Source organism: Echinops telfairi, unplaced genomic scaffold (genome assembly GCF_000313985.2).
Source record: "Echinops telfairi isolate 266 unplaced genomic scaffold, ASM31398v2 ScPeMD7_5592;HRSCAF=6446, whole genome shotgun sequence".
Lineage (NCBI taxonomy): Eukaryota > Metazoa > Chordata > Mammalia > Afrosoricida > Tenrecidae > Echinops > Echinops telfairi.
The window spans coordinates 671,836-678,058 of NW_022109491.1; the positions used below are offsets into that span (position 1 = coordinate 671,836).

The 6,223-nt window shown below is 51.1% G+C and overlaps 1 non-coding gene across 1 annotated transcript; it reads left to right on the top strand.

The window, feature by feature from the left end:
• The first annotated feature begins 2,952 nt into the window (after positions 1 to 2,952).
• Positions 2,953 to 3,106, top strand: LOC115871364. The gene has a single exon (XR_004047242.1). It is a non-coding gene; the product is annotated as a small nucleolar RNA SNORA62/SNORA6 family (small nucleolar RNA).
• The last annotated feature ends 3,117 nt before the right edge of the window (positions 3,107 to 6,223 follow it).

Sequence of the window (6,223 nt, forward strand, 5' to 3'; positions counted from 1 at the left end):
AGCCTCTCTCTGTGACTCAGCCACTTGGCTGAGCCCCTTTGGGGGCTGCCAGTAAATACCCATAAGGCATGCCACTCTGCTGTAAGCTCCAACCCCAAAGCACTCCACTCCAGCTCCGTTCTGTGGGTCAACAAACTCCACTCCCCGCAACCAAACGCTCAGAGGCACCCTGCTCCACATGCCAGCCGCCTGCCCCAAAGCTCTCTGCCTTCCTCTCTGTGATCTGGGAAGTCCACCGCTCTGTTCCTGCTCCGGCTCCTGGTGTTGCTGCTGCTGCTCCTTGTCACTCCTCTGGGGCCGCATCGTCTTCTGGACCAAGGAGGTCCAGAGTGTTGGGATCTCAGAGTCCAAAGGACACACTCTACTCTGGAATCTGCTCTGTCGTCAATAATAGAAGACCCCTGGCTGCTTCTGAGACGGCGGGTTTTATGCCCAGCAGGATGCAAATCACAATCAACCCTGTTAATAATCACTCAGAGCGGAATCATAGCCCTGTGAGTGCCTGCCCCCACTTTCCCACCCAGACCCATTAGGAAAACCGGGGTTGTTGGGTGGGCGACACCAAGTCTCTGGCTAGAAGAGCCATGTTCAATAATTCCCTGCATTGCATTTCTGCACCAGCAAGGCCCTTCTTAAAGAGATGAGCCACTCCATAGGAAGCCCTATGGGGCAGTTCCGCTCTGTCCTATGGGGTCACTATGGGTTAGACTGGACTTGAGGGCAACCAGTCAGTGCTAAGGCCTCTGCTCTCCTGGACACCGCATTCAAACTTCAGAAAGGCAAACATAGAAAATGTGCTCTGACCACTTCTATATCCATTATACCTGGCACTGGTTGCCTTTCCCACGCCGTGCTGGCATTCTCTTCCACTGGGTTCTGGTTGCTCCCTTCTCAGTACTCTCGCTTCCCAGTCCCCTTCCACCTCTCCTTTTGAGGCATTGTTGGTCTCTGGATCTCCTATGGACGTTTGGACGTTCACCTGTTATTTGGTTAAAAGGCGATGTCAGGAGACAGATTCAGGTCATGGTTTGAAGCATGTCTTAGGGTGTCCTCTAGTCTCGCCTGGCCCAGTGAGGATGGACTTTTTAAGGGGTGGAGTTCGACTCTGTGTTTCTCTCCCTGCCTGAGAGTCTCCGCCCCCCTGATGGGGAGATGCATCTGCTGTCTGTCAGGCGCTTCTGACCTCAGGACATCCATTTCATCTCCACCTTTGAAATCGATCCCTAAGCCCAGGCTTCATCCCAGGTGTGTGTGTGTGTGTGTGTGTGGTGGGGGGCAGGGGGTGGGCACTGGTTTTCTGTATGGGTAGCCTCTGGTCTGTTCTGCGATGTATACAAACCACACGGAATTGGTCCTTTCAAAACGGAAGATTTGACATCTATTTACACACTGACTGGGAGCCAAGCTCGAGCCCCTTGCAAATGTTTACATCGGCTGGACAGCTGCAGCAAAGCAGAGGCAGCCTGGGCACCACGGCCAGCCCTGAGAGCCGCAGCCATCATCCCGCGCCCTGCGATGTCACTCAAGCCACCGTGGCCGCTGGGCTGGGGTGGGGGGAGGGCATTTAACTCCCTGTTGCTCCCACAGTCCAGGTCACCATCAGCCCTCTCCTGGATTATACCTCTTATATTCTAGTTAGGACCCTCCTCACAACCCACCCCTCCCTGCCCCTTACCTGGTGATCATTTTCTTCCCAGCCCTTACGGACATTAAAGACCAGACATTTTCGGTGTTGAAAAGTAAAGACGTTACCTAGAGGACTAAGGTGTGCTCGACCCAAGCCATGGGATCTGCAACCGCCTCATAGGCATGTGAAAGGTGGACATTGATTAAGGAAGACAGAAGAAGAAGCACTAATTTTGATTTGATTTATGGTGCCAGAACAGACAGATGTCTTGGAAGAAATACAGCCAGAAGGTTCCTTAGAGGCAACAACGGCAAGATTGTACCTCCTGTACTTTAGACATGTGGTCAGCAGCGACCTGTCCCCGGAGCAGGAAGCAGAGGGGCGGTGAGAGAGGAAGGCACAAGGCGATGGACACCGTGGCTGCAACTACGGGCTCAAACCTAGAAACACCTGTGAGGCTGGCGCGGGACCGGGCAGCGATTCCTCGCTGAGGCCGAACCGGCTCGAGGGCGCCTCACCACAGCAGAGCCAGGAGAATAGTTAGGTAGAGCCCAGGATGCGGCGAAGTACCCTACAATGAACGGGACCACCCCCACAGGGAATCGTGTAGCCCCAAATGAGAAACCCAGGGGGGCATTCTGGCAGCCAAATGCTCACTGCAGCCTGAAGACAATGTCTGTCAGACCTGATCTGGCATAGACAGGTGAGTGCTTCTAGAGCTTCGTCAGCTTGTTGAAACATATTAATTGATATTCCATCAATTCCTGGGGCCTTGTTTTTGCCTAATGCTTTCAGTGCTGCTTGAACTTCTTCCTTCAGCTCTTATTGGTTCTTGATCCCAGGCCAGCTCTAGAAATGGTGCCACCTCGACTAGCTCTCTTTGGTACCACGGCTTTGTGCACCCCTCCCGTCTTCTGTTGAGGCTTCCTGCCTCATTCAATATTTTGCCCATAGAATCTTTCACTATTCCAACTCAAGGCTTGAATTTTTTTTTCTTGAGTTCTTTCCATTTAAGATCTGCTGAGCATGTTCTTCCCTTTTTGTTTTCTAATTCTAGGTCTTTGCACAGTTCATTGTAATATTTGACTTTGTCTTCTCAAGCTGCCCTTAGAGACTTTCTGTTCAGCTATTTCACGTCATCACTTCTCCCATGTGCCTTAGCTATGCTATGATTAAGACCAGGTTTCAGTCTCTTCCGATGTCCACTTTGACCTTTTCTTTCTTCTCTGTCTTTTTAGTGGACGTTGCTTTCTTCGTGTCTGATGGACTTTGTGTCATCCCACCACTCATCGGGTTTTCCGTCCTTACTTTAGAAAGAAAGATGAGCTGCACATTGTTAGAGCTCGTTGGTAAGGCCACTGGCTGGCCAATGAGCTCACAAGTGCAGGTAGTGTGCTACATGATGGGCAAGATTTTTGCTAACACCGCAAGGGTCTCTGACCCAATGAGTAGAGTGTGATAATAATCCTTGCTACAAGTATTAAAGATAAATAAATAAATAAAAATGTGGACCTGTAGTTCATGGACTATACAAAGGCACTCTACTGTGTGGATCACAACAAATCGTGGATAACATTTCCAAGAATGAGACTTCCGGAACACCTCATTGTGCTCCTGGAGATTGTAGACTAAGCGACAGCCATTTCAACAGAACAAGAGACTACTGCATGGCTTACCATCAGGCAAGCTGTGTGGCAGGCAGGCATCTATCCCTTCACCATCCTCCTTCAGCCTGCATGCTGAGCAAATCATCTGAGACTGGACCACATGGAGAATGCGGCCTCGGGCTTGGAGGGAGACCCACAAACAACCTGCCATCTGCAGATGACCCAGCCCCACTCACTGGAAGCCAGGAAGACCTGGAGCACTCACTGAGGAGGGTCAAACCGGAAGCTTCCGTGCAGGTGACAACTCAACATCAAGAAAGGGAAGCTCACGACTGGGCCAGCAGACAGCACCCTGCTGACAAATGCAGGAAGATCGGAGCTGGCAAGGATTTCACTTTACTGAGGTCCACAGTCAAGGTCCATGGAAGTCATGGTCAAGAAGTCAAACGGCATATGGCAATGGGCAAATCTGGTATGAAAGACCACCTCACAGCAGGGAGATCACTTTGAGGACCAAGATGTGCCTGATGTAAGCCATGAGCTTTTCGGTTTGTTTGTTTTTTTTTAACCTTTTATCAGGAGCTCGTAACAGCTCTTATCACAATCTCACATCCATTGTGTCAAGCACGTTTGTACTATGTTGCCATTCATCATCATTTTCAAAACATTTCCTTTCTACTGGAGCCCTTGGTATCATCAGCTCATTTCCCCCTCCTTCCCCCACCCTCACTCATGAACTCATGGTAATTTATAAATTATTATGTTTATTTCACAAGCCATGGTCTTTTCATCACCTCCTACACACCCAAAATCTGGAAAATGGATGGAGAGTGGATGCTTTCCCGTGATGGCGTTGTTAAACGTTGGGGATATCCCATCGATGGACAGAAGCAGTAGAGCCAGAATGCTCCTGAGAATCAAGGACTCGTGCGTTGGGCATGTGATCAGGTGGATCAATCCCTGGAGAAGGACATCGGGCTTGAGAAAGTAAATCATGGAAAAGGAGGGGAAACCTCTATGAGACTAAGGGGTGCAAGGGCTGCCACATGGGCTGAAACAAAGCAACGATGGTAAGGATGGCACAGGCCGTGGCAGGGTTTGGCCCATCGGGTTGCTCAGAGTTGGAGACCACTCGATGGCACCCAGCAACAACCTACTGTGAGCAGACAAATTTCTGTTTGCTAAAGGCACGCACTCTTGGCCTTTCTGTGGAAGTAGGACTCAACTCAGCTGGTTTCGTGGGAGGGGCAGAGGCGATTCATGCTCCTGGAGTGGAGGCTCCCAGGGGAAGATGGGAAAGAGAGGTTCAGCCAAAGACAAAGAGAGGCCTGGTAGCCTGAGCGAAGGTGCTGTACTGGCTCCCCAGGGTAATGGCGAGCCATGGAAGGTTGTGGAGCAGATGTGGAGGTGGTGGTAGGATAGGGTTGCTTCCTAGGAAACCAGGAAAGCGTGCTCTGTAGGAGACAGCTGGAATCATTCCCACTCCCTGGGTGGTGAATGCACTTAAATGCTAACTGAAAGGTCGGAGGTTCAAGTCTTGGAAGTGCCTTGGAAAAAAGGCCTACCTATTGAGTTAAAAAAAACAACAACCAGCCATAAAAACCCCTATGGGGTGTAGTTCTGCTTGGACACAGATGGGGTGGCCATAAGTCAGAGTGCTTGGTGGTCTTTGGGCAGTATTGAAAAATGGCTGAGTATGCCTTGGGGAGCCGTAGACCTGGAGTGACTGGCCCACGTCTGCCCATTGGACTTTGCCTGTTTGGGGCCCATGCGCGGCGTTTTTAAAAGCTTGTCTTCCTGGTGCCTTGGATAAGACATCAGCCCCACTTCCCTTTGGTGAGCATCTGACCCCGCTCTCTGGGGTTTCTGAGTCTGTGTCTGAGTAGCGGGGATGGCTAGAGGGCCAATCTAGCAGCCCTCCTGCCCGCCTCCACCCTCAGGGCCCCCCATCCCTGTGCTGCAGCCCGGCAGGGCTGGCGGCTGCACCCCACCCTCGCCAGGCCCCGGCCTCAAGAACAAAAGGCCCCAACCATTTCCAGTAATACAATTTCATGCTCCGAGGTCTTTCACCACCCTCGGAGCCTTTTGGTTCCAAAAAGAGCATGTTCTGGGGAGAGACAAAACAAAAGTCCAGCATTTCTGTTTAGTTCCAGTAAGGGCTTTGAAAAGTCCCAGCCTCCCTTTTGACAACTGCGCTTCCTTTGTAAGCTGCTGCCACCAGACTTAATTGGGGTTTGTGTTTTTTTGCTCTGTGTGTGTGTGTGTGTGTGTGTGTGTGTGTGTGTGTCCCCTCCCCTCTTAAGAACAAGTTTTCTTGGCTGCAGACTTTCCCCCCGTTCATCCTCTCCCCTGCAGTCTATGGCTTCTAGAGTTCCTGGACTTGTCTCCTGCTACTTTCTTTTTTATAAAATACTTTTATTGGGGCTCTGACATCTCTTATCACAATCCATACTTGCATCCAGGGTGTCAAGCACATTTGCACATAGGCCGCCGTCACCATTTTCAAAGCATTCTCTTCCCACTTGAGGTCCTATATCAGCTACTTTCTGAAGTGGAATAATGAGCCCAGGAGGAAGGACGGGAGAGACAGACGGACAGAATGGGGGTTGGGGAAGCACATGGGTGCTACAAATGAAAGTGGGAGCTCAATGGGCTTCGGGGGCCCTGAACAAGTGCTCCACTCAGGAGTCAATGGGGCTCAGCGATTGCCTTCTGGGCGAGGCTTCTCCTGCAGTGAAGCCTGGGGTGGAGAGAGGGTGCTGGAAAGTGCTCACCGGTGGCCCCGAGAGTCCCTCTGTCTAGTGGTCAGTTCTCTTCTTGACTTTCCTCTAGAGCAGTGGTTCTCAACCTCCCTCATGCCGCAACTCTTTCATACAATTTCTCATGTTGTGGTGACCCCCAACCATAACATTATTTTGTTGCTACTTCCTCGCTGTCATTTTGCTTGGAAAGGTGACCCCTGGGAAAGGGTCATGCGATCCCCAAAGGG